General features: G+C 38.0%; 1 long non-coding RNA gene across 1 annotated transcript in view; it reads left to right on the forward strand.

Annotated features, from left to right (window-relative positions):
* The first annotated feature begins 5301 nt into the window (after positions 1-5301).
* LOC131400692 (uncharacterized) overlaps positions 5302-17880 on the forward strand; it is a 33492-nt gene continuing 20913 nt past the window's right edge. Inside the window, exons 1-2 of the long non-coding RNA XR_009217404.1 lie at positions 5302-5354; positions 16975-17221. This is a non-coding gene — a long non-coding RNA (uncharacterized LOC131400692). The remainder of the gene's footprint in view (positions 5355-16974; positions 17222-17880) is intronic.

Below are 17880 nucleotides of genomic sequence, written 5' to 3' on the forward strand. Positions count from 1 at the left end.
CATTAGCTATTGCTGTGACCCCACATAAGTGCTTTCTAAATGAAAAAGTATAACTGGAAGGAAAAAAAAATGCATCTTAAACCCCAATGGGTTGAAGGAGATGGTGAGGAGAAAATTATTTGACGTACTCGTAAAACTGCTTGAAGATAAGTGAGAAAAAGCCAGCTGCTTTGAACATTTTGGAGGAATACACCAAATATGTTCTAATACAGCTGTTATCAAAATAGACTTGAGGCATTGCATGTTGAATTATTTTGTCCTCAACCTACCTTCAGTCCATTGTAAATTTTGATCTAACCTAGTTTATGATGAGACTATAAATTCTACTCAAGAGATAGTGTAATAAATTCCACTGTCTTCCCAACTTCTTATTACTACTGTCATCTCCCCACAAAATAAAAGAATTGGAGTTAATAAATATCCCAACTCTTTTTTCTAAGTATTTTATTAAGTATTGATGATTTTATTAAGTATAAATGATTTTATTAAGTATTAAGTATTTATTAAGCATTTATAACTATTAAGTAGTGTCAAGTATTAAGTATTCAACATTCAAAATATCTTTAAACAGAACTAAAAGTCACAATTACTTAACACGGATTTAAGAAAGCCTTTTTAAAATTAATTTTATATATTTACATGTTTCATATAAGCTGACATTCTGAACAGATCCTACAGTCATGAGTTACCAGGAAGATCATTTTAGTTCTGTTAAAGTCATGTCTATAATTTCCTTTGAACCCACACCAACCCCTGAAATGGCTAAATGGTGTACAGGAGATTGATTTGGAGGCAGTTGATAACAGAAATGGTTTACAGCCTTTATTTTCTAAGCTGCTATGTTTTTTTTTTTTTCTTTTTTTGGTGAGGGAGATCAGCCCTGAGCTAACATCCGTGCTAATCCTCCTCTTTTTGCTGAGGAAGACCGGCTCTGAGCTAACATCTATTGCCAATCCTCCTCCTTTTTTTTTTTTCCTTCCCCAAAGCCCCAGTAGATAGTTGTATGTCATAGTTGCACATACTTCTAGTTGCTGTATGTGGGACGCGGCCTCAGCGTGGCCGGAGAAGCGGTGTGTCGGTGCGCGCCCGGGATCAGAACCCGGGCCGCCAGTAGCAGAGAGCCCGCACTTAACCGCTAAGCCACCGGGCCGCCCCGCTATGGTTTTGTAATGCTGATAAAACCTACCCAACAGAGAAAAATAAAGTTCTGCGAAGGAGCCTCTCCATTTCCAACACAGCAATCAGTTCCACTGTCCAGCAAAAAATAGGAGGGATAGAAGCAAAGAAATAAAATGTTCAGAAATTGAATGAGCATTAAAAGTTCCTTGGTAAATTTTTGTCTACACATATGCACCAACATGGAATCAGTTATTATTTCTCTGTAATACTTCAACCCTAAAATTAGTGGCTACAAGTGACAACTACTTTTTTAGCTCATGCGTCTCTAGTTTTGTAATGTAGGCTGGCCTCAGCTGGTGCCTGGGCCATCTCGTGCATCTGTGGTCAGTTCCCAGGTGGGCTGAGGGCTGGCAGGTCTAGGATGAACTGAGGTGCGATAACTGATGTCAGCTTCGTGAGGTCTCTCTCATCCCTCTAGTAGTTTATTCACTCGGTAGCTGAGTTCCAAGCGGAAAAGCTGAAACGTGTAATACCTCTTGAAGCTCAGGGGCACACTGTCATGCCTTCCCTTCTGCTGCGTGCTGTTGACTGAAGAAAGCCAGCTCACATTCAAGACGAGTGCAGACGGACTCCACCTGTTGATGGGAGGAGCGGCAGAGTCACAAGGCAAGGGTTTGGACAGGAAAGGGCATGGCTGGTGGCAAGTGTGCAATGAACCCCAAATAGCAAAATGTGTTACTGTGGAAATGTCTTGATGTGTGTCAGGTTTCATCACAAAACAATAAGCAATCAAAGATTAGGGTTTAAATCTCTCCAGAAAAGACAATATAAGTAGACCCGTAGGATTTCCTATTGATTATGATGATAAGGCAAATCAAACTGTGTTGAATCAACTTGCAAATTCACAAATTAAAAATCGTACAGAATTTTCATGGAGCTTCCCAACTGTTCATTGTAAAAAGTATTTAAGTCCAGGAAGAGATGGTAGGGAATTGTCAAATAGGGGTAATTTAATTCAGGGCTATATAGATTTGTCAATAAAATATTATTGAATTTTGGCCCCTTTAAGACTGCATTCTCACATTTTTAAGGGAAAAGAGTAAAGTGGAAAACAATGCATAACTTTCATATCAAGTGAGGGGAGGATATGAGAATAGATTTGACTTAATCCAAGAAGAGTCAATAAAAGAGAAAAAAGGAGAAAAGAAATAGCATGCTAAATGGAAAACACAAATTGACTAGGAGAAAGCAAGCCCCAAAATATTGGGCATAATAATAAATATATACAGGTTCAACTTACCTTTTAAGAAACAGATTTTTCTGAGGGAACAACAACAAAAAACTCCAAGGAGATGTAACTGAAGCATACAAACACAAACGTTTGAAAGTAAATATTAGAAAAAGAGAAAATAGCAAAAATAAGGCTGATATAGTAATATATTAGGAAAAAAAGACGTCCAGGCAGAAGTCATTATGGTGGATCACAAAATTCCTTACTTAAAGGAAAACAGAACGATTTACGAAGAAAATACAATAATCTCTCATCAATCTGAATCTAGCAACATGGCCCCAAATATACAATGAAAACATTGTCATAATTACAGTGAGAAACTGAAAATCACAATGGTAATAAGAACATTTAATGCTATCTTTTGAAATATGTCAAATAGATGAAAAAAAAAAAAAAGAAGAAGAATGTGGTAACCCTGAATCCAACACATCCAGAATTCAGGTTCTTTTCAGGCAGAGAGGTGGATGGTATAGGATTTGAACAATTAAAATTCACAAGTTTGATCTAATGGCACTACATAGAACTCTTATTTCAACACACAGAGAATACACATTTTTCCAGTCATCCATGGCACATTTCCAGTCACTACATACTAGATCAAAAATGAATGTTTTTACAAATAATAAATGTTACCATTTAGATCACATTGTCTAACTAAAATTCAAAAAATAAAATTATTTATAACAAGATAATCTTCCACATCTGTACATTAGGAAGGCAAAAACAGAATTCTAAATAATTTACTAGTCAGAGATTTTCAACTACAAATGAGATCACAGAATATTTAGCATAGCATCACATGAAAGTTCCAAGTACAAAAACAGGTAATGTTTTATTAGGAGGGAATGTACAACCTTAAATGCATATTCTAGAAAATAAGAAATACTGAAAGTTAATAAATGAAATATTCAACTCAAGAAAATTTTAAAAAGTAAACAACACAATCAACAGAAAGCAATTGCAACAAATCAAATTAGTAAAAAATAGAAATGAATGAAATGCGAAATAACAAACACAAAAATTAAAATAAAAAAAATACAAAATAGAGTGGATAATTAAACCAAAAGCTAATTTTGCAACTGCTAATAAAATAGAAACCTCTGAAAAGATTCAGCAAGATGTACAAGAGACCTGGCACCAGTAAACAATGTGAAGGTTGAACAAGGAGACAATATTACAGATATGGGATTAAATAAAAATTGTAATGGCGTAGCAGGGAAAAAAGCTTATTCCAGTAGATTAAAAAAAGAAAATGAAAGTGGGTATTGCTTTAGGATGACATTGAATCAAAATTCTTATTACATTGCCTCAACTCTGTGCAATTGGTATATTTCATTTCTCAAAGTAAAAAATTTAAAAAAACCTATCTTAAGCGAGCAGACTGTCAGATACTTGAATTACCAACCTACGTATTACTTCTACTTAGAAGCATAATAAGTGGCTCAAAACAGACCCTGGTAATACATTTAGGGGATATTTTGTTTTTCTGTGCAGGTTGTAGAATAGTTTCATGGGCACTTTACCAGATCACAGAATTAAGTTTTACTTTGGAAGGATTACAAACCCAATCTCTACTGTGAGGACAATTGAGATACCACTTTGTTTAATCTCTTAAATTTTAAAGGAGAGGCAAGTCATTGTATGTCTTTTTCCCAGCTTGGCAGGACTTCGTGTGGTCTAGTATGGGTAATAAAATGTCATTATTTAACAAAGATGCCATAATCTTACATTTCTATTTTACTTAATATTGCACATAACATTTTATTTTACTTAAAATTGAACAGTGTTCATGTATCGAATTCATTTACGCACTCAATTGTTGTGCAATTTGTGCAAATAACCACCCTCTATTTTTCAGTCATCATATCAATACCATAATTCATTTTTTTTGCAAATGAAGAAACTTAGCATAATTAAGGGTGACCAGTTTTAGTCTGTTCAGGCTATCATAACAAAAGTAGCACAGACTGGGGGGCTTATCAACAGCAGACATTTATTTCTCACAGTTCTGGGGTCTGGGATGTCCAAGACCAAGACATTGGCAGATTTGAGTTCTGGTGATGGCCAACTTCCTGGTTCCTAGAAAACCATCTTCTCACTGTGTCCTCACATGGTGGAAGGGGTGAGGGAGCTCTCTGGGGTCTCTTTTATAAGGGCACTAATGCCAATCATGGGGGCTCCACCGTCAGGACCTCATCACCTCCCAAAGGCACCACCTTCTAATACCCTCACATTGGGGGTTAGGGCTTCAACACATGATGGACTTGAGGGAGGACACCAACATTCAGACCATAGCAATGAGCAAACTGGAGAGTAGGCTTGTTAACAGATGTCATGTTGGTAGAGAGCAAAGGAAATGTTGAATCAAATCAATGGTGAAAAACAACAAATGGAACATACTGAAGACATTATCTACAGTGGGTAGATATAACGGGCATATCCTCAGATTAAACAAACTGAAATATGAATAATTCCTTAAGACTTGTTATAAAATACAGTAGGTGACCAACCTCAGTATTAATTAGTATTATCTGGGATCCAAAAAAATACCTTGAAAATCTAGATGCTAGAGTCTGACCAATGAGACCAATCCAATGATTTAAAAAATGACACCGCCAAATAAATATTCTCAAATCTCAAAGGTGAGATAGTGTGACACTGGGGTTTATAACAAGAAATATATATTTGGTCTTTGTCCATTTCGGACACAGAGCTCCTAAAACCATTGGAATTTCCTAAGTGAGGAAAGCATAAAGATGTCTCTTGTTATGTTAATGATGAGACTTTTGGAATGCCCCTAGGTCACAAAAGGGTGAGGACTGGTTGTCAGGGGAACCAACTTTGTGATTAGAGGGTTGGAATTTAGCCCCTCTCCTGACCTTGGTACATCCCAAACTCCATGGAGACAGAAGCTCCTGTGTTTAAAACCCTTCTGGACCTCGCCGTATGTATGAATGACTTCATCTGGCTGTTCATTCGTATCCTTTAATATCTTTTGTAATAAACCAGGACTCTAGTAGGTAAACCAGTTTCCTGAGTTCTTTGAGCTGCTCCAGGAAATTAGTGAAACCTGAGGAGAGGGTCTTGGGCACCTCTGATTTATAGCCAGTCAGTCAGAAGCACAGGTGACAACCTGGGTTTAGGACTGGCATCTGAAGTGGGAACAGTCATAAAGGACTGAACCCTTAACCTGCGGGCTCTGATGCTCTCTCCAGGTAGATAGTGTCAGAATGAGTTAAATTGTAGGGTACCTGATCAGTGTTCACTGTGAATTGGAGAATTGTTTGGTGGTGTGGGAAACAACACACATCATAGGTTGCTTACCTCAAATGATTTTTTGGGAGGAGTGAGCAGAATAATTCAACGTTAGGGAAGGCGAGTGTCCTGGGGAGGAGAAGATAGCTTCATTTTCTAAGTCAGACAGAGGTTAGCTAATAGAAACCTCAAAAAGCAAATTAATTCAGAGCTAGTAGAGAAGGCACAGCATTCAATAAACTCAGCAACGTGTGAACAGTCAAGATCTGCGGCAGCAGAACGAAATTAAAAATTTTTCAATTTGAATGCAATCATGGTGCTAACGTATAGCTGGGAGATCTTGAGATGTACCAAACCGTAAAATAGGAAATGAGATGTTTTCGAAAAGGGATGCCTATTGCTGAGTGAGACACATCTATGAGAAACATTTTGTTTGTCACAGCAGTCAAGATAGCTCTCAAAATAAAAATGTATAGTTACTTTCTCCGCTCACAGATGGTGACCCTAGACCCAAGACTAGGTATCTCAATGATCGTTGGGATCTGTTGTATTGGTAAAAACAGATCTGGTGGGAAATTTGATTCAACTCTGGCACTACTCTTGTGAAAAGCTCTGGTCATGCTGTGGGGTGGTTTATATACTTAAAAAAGACAGAACATGCAAAGAAAAGTCCTGTTCTGGGTTTTCAAAACATTCTGTAAACTGGATCTCCATTTAGTCATTTCTGTCTTCTTAGTGTTCACCCTCATGTCCCTGCCACCATCCGTCATCTTAGGAACAATTCCTCCATTTTCTTCTGGGATGTCCCACACTATATTAGTTTTCTGTTTTCTTTTTTTTTAACCTTTTGACAACCTTTACCCATTTCTCCCACCCCCCACTCCCTGCCTCTGGCAACCACCAATCTGTTCTCTGTATCTATGAGTTCAGTTTTTTTAGGATCCTCATGTAAGTAAGATCATACTGTATTTGTCTTTCTCTGACTTATTTCACTTAGCATAATACCATCCAAGTCCATCTATATTGTTGCAAGTGGTAGGATTGTCTTCTTTTTTTATGGCTGAATAATATTCCATTGTATATATAGACCACATTTTCTTTATCCATTCATCCATCAATGGACACTTTGGTTGTCTTGGCTATTGTAAATAATGCTGCGATGAACATGGGGGTGCTCATATCTTTTCAAATTAGCTTTCTTGTTTTCTTCAGATAAATACTGAGAAGTGGAATAGCTGGATGGTACGGTAGTTTTTAATTTTTTGAGGAATCTCCGTACTGTTTTCCATAGTAGCTGTACCAACTTACATCTCCACCAACAGTGCACAAGGGTTCCCTTTTCTCCGCATCCTCACCAACACTTGTTATTTCTTGTCCTTCTGATAAAAGCCATTTTCAGAGATGTGAGGTGATATCTCACTGTATTTTTGATCTGCATTTCCCTGATGATTAGTGATTTTCAGCACCTTTTCATGATCTTATTGACTATTTGTGTATCTTCTTTGGAAAAATGTCTATTTAGATCCTCTGCCTATTTTTTAATTGGATTGTTTGTTTTCTATTGAGTTGTACGAGTTCTTTATATATTTGAGATAGTAACCCCTTGTATTAGTTTTCTATTGCTGCGTAGTGAATTACTGAAACTCAGAAACTTAAAACAATGCATATTTATGATCTTATCATTTTCCTGGGTCACAGGTCTGGAATATATATATATATATTTTTTATAATTTTATTTATTTATTTTTTTACCCCCAAAGCCCCAGTAGATCTTGTAACATGATTGAATTCATCCAGATGAGATATTTGGGGCTATTCAGTCGTCTAATGGTAACCTCCTTCTTAATAGTTCTGTATGGTTAGCTATGCTGCATAACAAATTACCACAAACATAGTAAAATAATGTACATTGATTTTGCATGTATTATATGTGGGTAAAATGTGTGGGCATGGCTTTCTGAATACTCCACTCAAGAGTTTTACCAAGCTACAATAAAGGTGTCATCTAGGCTGTGTGTTTTTACTGTATTTTGGGTTCCCTTCCAAGCTCATGTGGTTGGTGGCAAAATTCAGTTCACTGAGGTTGTAGGAGTGAGGCCCATATTTTCTTTTTTTTTAATTATTTATTTATTTATTTTCCCCCTAAACCCCAGTAAATAGTTGTACGTCATAGCTGCACATCCTTCTAGTTGCTGTACGTGGGATGCGACCTCAGCATGGCCGGAGAAGCAGTGCGTCGGTGCATGCCTGGGATCCGAACCCGGGCCACCAGCAGCGGAGCACGTACACTTAACCGCTAAGCCACAGGGCCGGCCCAGGTCTGGAGTATTTTAACGGGGTTCTCTACTTAGGGTCTTACAATGCTAGAGCTAAAATGTTGGCTGGCTGTGTTCTCTCTGGGGGCTTACCCAGGGAAAGTATTGCTTTCAAGCTCCCTTAGATTGCTGGCAAAATCCATTTCTTGGGGCTACAAGACTGAAGTCTCTATTTTCTTGCTGGCTGTTGGCCAGGAAACACTCTCAGCTTCTAGAGGCTGCCCTCAGGTTCTTTCCATGTGGCTCCATCCATAGGTAGTTCACAGCATGGCTGTTTGTTTTTTCAAGGTCAGCAGGAGAATCTCTCTTACTTTGAATCTCTCCTTTAGGGAAGGTCTGGACCTTGTCTTTATAAGCTCTACCTGATTAGGTCAGACCCACCCAGGATCATCTCCCTCGGATTAACTCCCTGTGAGCAGATTAAGGAAATTAATTACATTTTCAAAATCCCTTCACCTTTGGCATATAATGTAGCTTAATTAAGAGATTCACTAGTCCATTGTATTCACAGTACATCCATTCATCCAGGTGTCAAGAATCATGGAGATCATCTTTAAAATTCTGCCTCTGATCAGAGTCCACCCTCTGACCCCCAAAAGTTCACAACCCTCCCAAATGAAAAATACATTCACTTCCTCCAAAGGCTCCCAGGTGTCCCATCCTAATGGTTTTAGAAGAATGCCCCTCTCTCTGAAAGTTATATTTGTGACACCCCACCCCAACTCACATTGATCTCCAAATTCTTTTTAAATTTAATTTTTAACAATAAATGGATTCATTTCTGTTCCTTTTTCTTCCTAACTAGTGAGAAGGTGAGTAGAAACATTCCTTGTGTGTCTTTGGTATATCATGGGTGCTAAAATGGGGCTTTAGGAGATTGTGTAGGATTCACATATACTTATTGATGTAATGGAATGCTTTACACGGCAAGTCTGCAAAAATAAGGACACGTGAAAAAATAAACTTCTCTGGAGGTAGAATAAATAACAGAACAAGTAAGAAGAGCCATCCAAACTAAGTTGTCAAGCCATTCAAAAAAGATTGTGTGTTACAGTCTTAGAGTATTATATTATTCTAATAAATTCTAATAAAGTTATAATATATTAAGGATATTGAAGAGGGAGAAAGTCATGATTTATGGTAGGATGTTCTTCGAGCATCAGAAACTTCATAATTGAGATAATCTAATGAGGAAATGCATTTTTTTTAAATCTCTTGGGCTGGAACATTAAAATCTTTGATACAGAGGAAAATTGTACAGTGGCTTGAATTTTGAGCCTCTCCCCACCATGCCTCTGCAGCGCATCCAGACTGATCTGATAAGTGTGCGTTTTCAAGGTGCTAAGAAGCAACCAAATGTGTCACAAGGCTGATGACGGTTCTTTTGCTTTCAGTAAGTGGAAGGATGTTGGGGCGATAGAGGGAGCTGTTGCCCTATGGAAAATAAAGCCCCAAGAACCCCCGCACAGCTCTTCTCTCCCACTTGGACAGAAACAATACAAAAGGAAAACAGACCACGACAGTTAGTAGAGAAGAGCTACGGTTATTCTCGGGGACTTGATGAACACGTTCTGTGATGCTGAGTGTGGGGATGGCACAGTGGGTCTGCTCAGCTGAAGGCAGAACTTGTTTTTAAACGTTGAAGGCGTACGTGCCCAACTCAGCAACCTAATTCATCTTGCAGGCTCTGCCGGTATCTTCCAGTTCATTCATTAGCTGCAAGGGTAAAGCCAGACACGTGTGTTCTTGCTCAGGCAAGAGCAGTGCGGAGAAGAGGAAGGAAGTGTGCATGGGTCTGCGTGTGCCAGCGGGAGCTAATAGAGAGGGAAAGCGTTGTTGGACTCCCGTCGTCAGAGGCGAAACTCACCCGGCAGACCGGTATTACCCCCTTCCTATCAATAATTTTTTCTATTCAAGTCTTCTGCTCACTGTGCCAACATTGGTTTGCAGATCACATTCCAGAATGTGTGCACTTGTGTGCCAAAATTAAGCCATGACATCCCTCACACTTTGAAGAAAGCTGCTCGGTTGCCAGCAGCCACTTGATTGAAGATGTTTGTTCTAGCCAAGTGTTCAAAACTCTCTGGTCGGGTATGTGGTCCCAGGCAAACAGCTGGATACAGAAGCACTGTTTTTCTGTTTTTGCAATTTGTGTTTTTATTGAAGATTTTCATCCTTACAATTGAAGAGGAATTCTCTTGAGTAACTCTTTTTTTACAGCTTTATTGAGGTATAATTAACATACAAAAAACTGCACATATTTAATGTGTACAATTTGATGAGTTTGGACACAGGGATATGCCTATGATACCACCACCACTATCAAGATAATAAAAATAGCCATCACTTCCAAATGTTTCCTTGTGTTCCTTTTGTTTTTTGTTTTCTGTATGTGTGTGTGTGGGAGGAACATTTAACTTGAGATGTACCTTCTTAACAAATTTTTTAAGTGCACAAAATACTGCATGATTCCACTTATCTGAGGTATATAAAATAGTCAAGCTTATAGACACCAAAAATAGAATGATGGCTGCCAGCAGAAGGGGGGTCTTGGGAAATTGTTGTTCGATGGGTGTAGAGTTTCAGTTATACAATGTGAGATCTGCTTTACATGGTGCCTCTAGCTAACAATATGGTTTTGTGCACCCTTGAGCAACTCTTAATAAGTGACTAATCCTGCTTTCAACCCAGCAAGGAATAATAGCAGTGGAAAGCAAAAATCCCTGATATGCTTCCCCACGTCTCAAGATGCTGTGTGGAAGCTTTGTACATTAATAGATAGGCGTGGAGCCTTAACCTTTTACGAGACTGCTTTTATTTCTTTTAAATGAAAAGGAACACATTTCATTGTACTTTATCTGCAGTTTCATCCCGTACTGGCTGGATATTCAGAATCCCCCTGATTTTTATCATTGAGTACACAGGAGCTGGTAGATTCTTTTCTCCTTCGTATCTCTCTTTGACATTCCAGCTGCGTAGATTTAAAACTCAAAACACTTTTTCTTTGTTTTCCTACCAGGCATTTATCTTCTTGAAGACAACTTCCTGACCTCGGATGCGGAGAAGGCTGTCGAATGCATTGGTGGATTCTGTCGTTTTCAAAGAAAATCGCGTTCAATTTTGTGGCGAGCCGGAGGCCTGGGAGGTGTTAAATTGTGTCATTTGGTATTAAAGAAACACAGTGAAACATCCAAAGCGAATTTGTGGGTCTCTTTTGTCTACTGCGGGAAAGCCAATAACTTGGCTAGAGCAAAGAGTAATCATGTCAAAAATAGAAATTTAGGGTACCTCAAATGAACATGGAGATGGGACTTGTGTGGTTATATTTAGAGTCATAAAAGAGTAAATATATATGCAGATTTATCAAATGAATCCAAGCAAGGCCAGGTCGAAGGAAATTTCCATAAGAAACTCCACAGAAGTTCTTTTTAATATAATGTGTCTGAGAAGAATATGAATGAGACGTGGTAGCTTGTGCACAGGGCACCATTTTCCCTCTTCTTCTGCTGCAGAATTATGAGTGTAGGCACTTATAATTTAATGAAAAGGTCTAGTAGAACGTTTTGCAAATTTTTATTGCCTTAAGCAGGCGATCCCTCTGACCAACACCATTGATGGACTGGGTACCACTCATTCTTTCTTGTTCTCATCCTTTCTTCTCCTCCGTTGGGATCATGATAGAGAATTCCATTCAGTTCACGCCAAAGTAGAAGTTACGTGTTGGAGAAAGGTGTGCAGGCTGTGTCTTGGAGTCCCCTAAATGGGGGATACCTATTTTAAAATTCTGATTGCAGAGTTCAGGGATGTATTTTGATCTGCTCGTGAAAAGTCGCACAGCTCCTGCAAAATGGAGGAGCAGAGAAAGATGTTATCAGAAGTCTCCTCCAAGCCCTCACTTTCTATTATTTTATGATTGTTTAATCAGCAAGTGGTCTTCAGAACTTCACTACCGATATGATGAATAGTCCCTTTAAAGTTGAAGTTCTGGGCTGGTTCTCACTTGCTCTGTATCAGGCAATTGGGGCTGCCAGCACCTGCCTTCAGATTGATTGGATGGAAGATTATTAACCCAACTTTATTCTCAACCTCGTCAGTGTCTATAGACGGATATGAATCTTTCTCCCAAGAAGTCAAATAGGAAAGATGTTGAGGATTATCTGCTGTTTTTAATCAGCCGTGCTTGGCTCCTTTTGAATCAAATGCATCATCACAAGCATATTTCATTGAGTTCACATGCCATTCACCTGTGTGGGCTCACACATCACAAAACAAAGTAATTATGTTCCTTATGGAAAAGTTTCACACTCACTATTTAACACAGGAATGTAAATCAAACAACAAGGGAACATTTCTGGTCCATGGAATTGGAAACTAACACCAGCAAAAGCGGCTGGTGAGAGACATGTCTGGGATGAGTGAGGGTTTGAAGTGAAAAGACCACATTTTCATGGTATTCAGTGATCAAAGCCATTTTCAAAAACCATATTAGTTGTCTATACGTTAATTGATACGACCACTCGTTCATCTTTCAGTGCAAAATAAGTTGCCGTGTAGTTTATTTAAAGATGACCATTGGCATTTGGATTTACCATGAGCATACTATGGTGAGGTATTTTTCAATGGCAGCTTTTCCGGTTTCCAGTGCACAGCCATATGTTCGCTTGCTTCAATGGCCATAATATTCCAAAAAAAAAGAAGTATTAGAAAGAGCAAAGACAGAGTGGGACCTCACTAGTGAGAAGACTGTGGGCCTCCGTTGGACCGAAGATGCATGCGTCGCGATGCGCCTGAGCGCCAGGTCAGGCACGTCTCCAGTCCCCAGCACGGCTGGACCACACGTCTGCGGGATGCTTCAATAGCCTGCATTCTACATGTTTCTTTCTTGTCTTTATTCGAAATGACTGCCTTCTAGTGTTTAAAGCCTAAGTGTGACTCTCATAAGGACATAAAAGCTGGAAAGTATCCTCTTGTTGAGTCCCTATTCCCAAACACCTCCCTTCAGAAGGGCACACATGTGCAGGCAGTCACCTCCTCCATGGGAAAAGGGGTCTTGATTGCCCATCAAGGCTGAATGAGTGAAGAAAAAAAGGCATCTACGCATTGTGAGAGAGTTTCATTGCTGTAAATACATATGCTTAGAGGTGATACACCTTAAATATTTTAACATATGCGTATAAATTTATGTCACTCCAATCTATATTAATTATATAGAAAATACAATTTATATATCCTATATTCATATTAATAAAACATATTTACTACTCATATGTTTGTATGTAATATAACCGTACTTCTATAACGCACAAATATTATTATACCTATAAAAATATACATATTACATATAGATATCACATATATAATTATATATTACACATAATATATAATTAATACAATTTATTTAAATTATGTTTGTATTTTTACTGTATATTCATATTAATAAAGCATATTTACTATTAGTATATTTATATATAATATAAGCATACTACTATAATGTACATATTTTATTATATGTATAAAAATATAGATACTGCATAGTACATATAGATATTATATATAATTATATATTTCATAAGATATATAATTAATACAATTTATTTATTTTTAAAGTTATTTTGTTGGTTATAACATTGTAGTTTCAGATGTACATCATTATATATCAGTTACTGTATAGACTGCATCGAGCTCACCACCAATAGTCTAGTTTTTGTCAGTCACCATACATATGTGCCCCTTTACCCCTTTAGCCCTCCCCCTACCCCCTTCCTCTCTGGTAACCACTAATCTATTCTCTTTGTCCATGAGTTTGTTTATCTTCCACGTACGAGCAAAATAATACGGTGTTTGTCTTTCTCTGTCTGGCTGATTTCACTTAACATTGTACCCTCAAGGTCCATCCATGTTGTTGCAAATGGGATAGTTTGGTCTTTTTAAATGGCTGAGTAGTATTCCATTATATATACATATATATACCACGTCTTCTTTATCCATTCATGAGTTTATGGGCACTTGGGTTGCTTCAATGTCTTGGCTATTGTGAATGATGCTGCAATGAATATAGGAGTGCATAAATCTCTTTGTATTGTTGATTTCATGTTCTTTGGATAAATACCCAGTAGTGGGATAGCTGGATCATATGGTATTTCTATTTTTAATTTTTTGAGAAGTCTCCATACTGTTTTCCATAGTGGCTGCACCAGTTTGCTTTCCCACCAGCAGTGTATGAGCGTTCTCTTTTCTCCATGTCCTCTCCAACATTTGTTATTTTTTGTCTTGTTAATTATAGCCATTCTGACAGGTGTGAGGAGATATCTCATTGTAGTTTTGATTTGCATTTCCCTAATAATTAATGATGTTGAACATCTTGTCATATACCTCTTGGCCATCTGTATGTCTTTTTTGGAAAAATATCTGTCATATCCTCTGCCCATTTTTTGATCAGGGTGTTCATTTTTTTGTTGTTGAGTTATATGAGTTTATATATTTTGGAAATTAAACTCTTGTTGGATATATGATTTGCAACTATTTTCTCCCAGTTGGTGGGCTGTCTTTTCATTTTGTTGATGGTTTCCTTTGTCTTGCAGAAGCTTTTTAGTCTGATGTAGTCCCATTTGTTTATTTCAATTTATTTACATTTTTAATGCAATTCTATTTTTAATACAATTTATTTTGATATGTATTTTTATTATATGTTTATATCAATGTAATTGTTGTGTCCATATGTGTGTATAAACACATATATAAAATTCACAATGACAGGTCATCTTTTAGACCCTTTTGAACGGTGCATTTCCAGCACGATCTTTCAACATATTCTACTTTTTCTGATCCCAGTTGAGAACACAGTCCATGGCTCAAATTCAATGAATATCTGATTGACTCAAATGACCTGCATAAAGCTTCCTATCTTTGTGTTAATTGTGAATCTATCCTCTCTCTTATATAACATGAGCATTTCCCATTTTACACGAATTCTGTACACTGAAGCCACCGGTAAGGTATTGGAACATTCAAATAATGGCAGAAGGCTTGATTTACAGGTACAAAGGGCAACACTGTTTAGAGTTAGAATTCCATAGCAGCTGCACCATTTTGCACCCCACCAACAGAATCCTGGGGTTCCAACTGGTCCTTGGACTCTTATTACCCCCTGGAAATGGAATTTCCACTTGTATCAGAAAAATGCGTATGAGTTATGCTTCTGCTTGTGACTTGGAGACTTCTATTTTAATAATGGATGATGAGCATGGTATGTGACAAGAGTGGGGTTCACATGTGATAACAGAAATGAGTGCAGGGAGATGGATGGCAGGGAGGAAATCCATCTTTATTAGCTGTGGACTTTTAATCTCTGCCTTGGATGGAGCTACTCTTATGGCAATACTCTCACAGGTGTGAGTGGTCTTGTAATCCACATATGATCTGTGCAAGGTCCTGCAGAGCAAACGTATTCTATTCCTCTGTGTTTCCAATTTGTAATAAAAATGCATTCTGTGATTTAAAATAACTAATTGCATTTACTCCGTCCCCCAAAGCTGAACGTAATTGGACCCATCTCAAAATGAACAGAGCTGACCTGCACCTTATGTTGCTATAACCGAGTGGTTTCTTCTTTACAGGTGTAGGCTGATTGTTTATTTTTCTGTCTCCAAGTAGTTCACGATCTCTGTTATTTGTCAAAAGTATGAAAAAGATTGATGGAGAATTGAGCTTCAAAAGAACAACTGATGTAGATCTGAGTTCTTACTCTTGCATTGCAAAAGGTGCTGATACAGTATTTCTATCACAAATTGTGTTAATTTGGGTCTCTCCAGGATTTTTTGCCATAGAGTGTTCAGCCACTATTTCTTCTTTAACGAACTAATCAAAATTATGTGCCCTTCTTTCTCCAATGCAGCAAAAAAGCCAGCTCTTTTTTTCTTTCAATTGCATCTAAAATAACTTGATGAAGAGAGTCATAGAAGGATGGTTATTTAGACATAGAACAGAGTGAGGCAGGTAGTTGAAGATCAATTTATAGCAATAACAAAATTACTAGTAGTCTAGAATAGTTAATAAGTTTACATAATTTTTAATTTTTTTAAAAAGAATAGGCACATCTTTTGGGGTAAATTTTCAGCATTAAAATGTATATCCAAATACACACAACTATTCTCTATACTCATGAAAGGTCATGTAACTGTAGATGCTACTGGAAGGTTAATTAAAAGTTATTTTAATTTTATCTTTATTCATGTTTCAATTTATGATTTGTTCACCACGGAGTATGTCCCTTTTAATTTTACTTTATAATCAATAATACTTTTTATCCCTGAGAAAACAGCTATTAGTGAAGAGAGGGGCATAGGTACATGGCAAAGGGGAAAAGGGGACTGGGGAGTTATTCAGGGATAAAAATTTGCTCTAAATAAATAGCAGGTGAATTAAAGTCTACTGGAAAAATGATATCACATGCAATTTCATGGAATAAAATATATTACAATTCAGAATCAGGTAGCCTGGGCTTGCCTCTCAGTTCATGTGATCATGAGGATGCTGACTTAAAAACTTTTGAGGCTTAATTACTTATGTTCAAAATAGAAACAATAAAGGAAAGCTCATGGGTTATTGTAAGGAGTGGGATATTTTATGTTAGCTGCCCTCCGCATGGGTGATTGTAGAGTGCACGCACCCTGGGATGATGGAGGATACGGTCTTTGAAGGGAGCCAGCTCCTTCTGGGAGGTAGTTTCATGACTGTCTACTAGCTCTCTAATCTTGAGGAATGCTCTTAGTATTTACTATTTTCAGTTTGCTTTAGTAAAGTGGGAATACATCAAGCCCTATATCAACCGGTAAGCTTTCAGGAGACCTTACCACAATTGTTCACTTTATAGGAGGTGGTACATGTTTGTTTAATAAATGGATGGGTGGGTGAATGAGTAAATGGATGGGTTGGTGAACAAGTAACCCAGGAGGAACCTACTCACTCATTTTTCTTTTCTCATCTCATCTCTAGGCCCGTGGTGAAGAGAACAAGTTCATTTCAAGCACTATGTGTCCTAGGCTCTGTAAGCACAATGGAAGAAATTGAAGACAATGCAAGATGATGAAGCCTACATAAGATAACTCCCTAGCACACAGTCCCGATGTTCACATGTTTCAGAGATGGTTGACAGAAGCTCTACGTACTCAAGAATTTCTGCATCAAGGCACTTTCTGTTGACTTGCCATTTGCAAATTGTCTTGATGAGGTACTACCAAGGGTGAGTAGACGAAATGCGAACGATTCAATCAAGCAGCCAGCTGTTGGATGTTGGAGGGTGCCAAACAACCAATTTGGTTTCTTCTTATTGGCCTATTTATCTTCTTAGCATCATGTGGATAGAAGCATAGGGAATTTGCGGGACCTGCTTTCCACCAGCAGTTGAGGGTGTGTTTCTCTGCTTCTCCCTCCATAGAAGACATCAGAGAGAGAGAGCAAATGATCTAGTTGTGTCTTTCGTGAACCACCACTGTGATAGTCTTCTCTTAATGATGGAAGGTACAGATAGAGACACAGAACAGATATATTCTTGGAGGGAAAACATACTCTATTCACTATTTTTGCGAGGACCACGACTTTGGGGAGAAGAATGAGAACGTAGCAAGGGGAGGTGGAAATCCATTAAATTTACTAATTTATCTTCAGAAACCTAGAGGAAAAACTTCTCCACTAGAAGACAGACATGGGATCCTGGAGGACAATGTGTAATGATACAGTCTTGACAGAACAGACTGTCATGAGCCCAAGAGTGGCATTTTGAGCCGTGGTTTTCAAATGTTTTTGATGGTGACCCATCATAAGAAACATATTCCTCACTGTTTCTTGTGGGTGGAATGGTGTCCTTCAAAATTTGTGTCCACCCAGAACCTCAGAATGCGA

This window comes from Diceros bicornis, chromosome X (genome assembly GCF_020826845.1).
Source record: "Diceros bicornis minor isolate mBicDic1 chromosome X, mDicBic1.mat.cur, whole genome shotgun sequence".
Taxonomy (NCBI): Eukaryota; Metazoa; Chordata; class Mammalia; order Perissodactyla; family Rhinocerotidae; genus Diceros; species Diceros bicornis.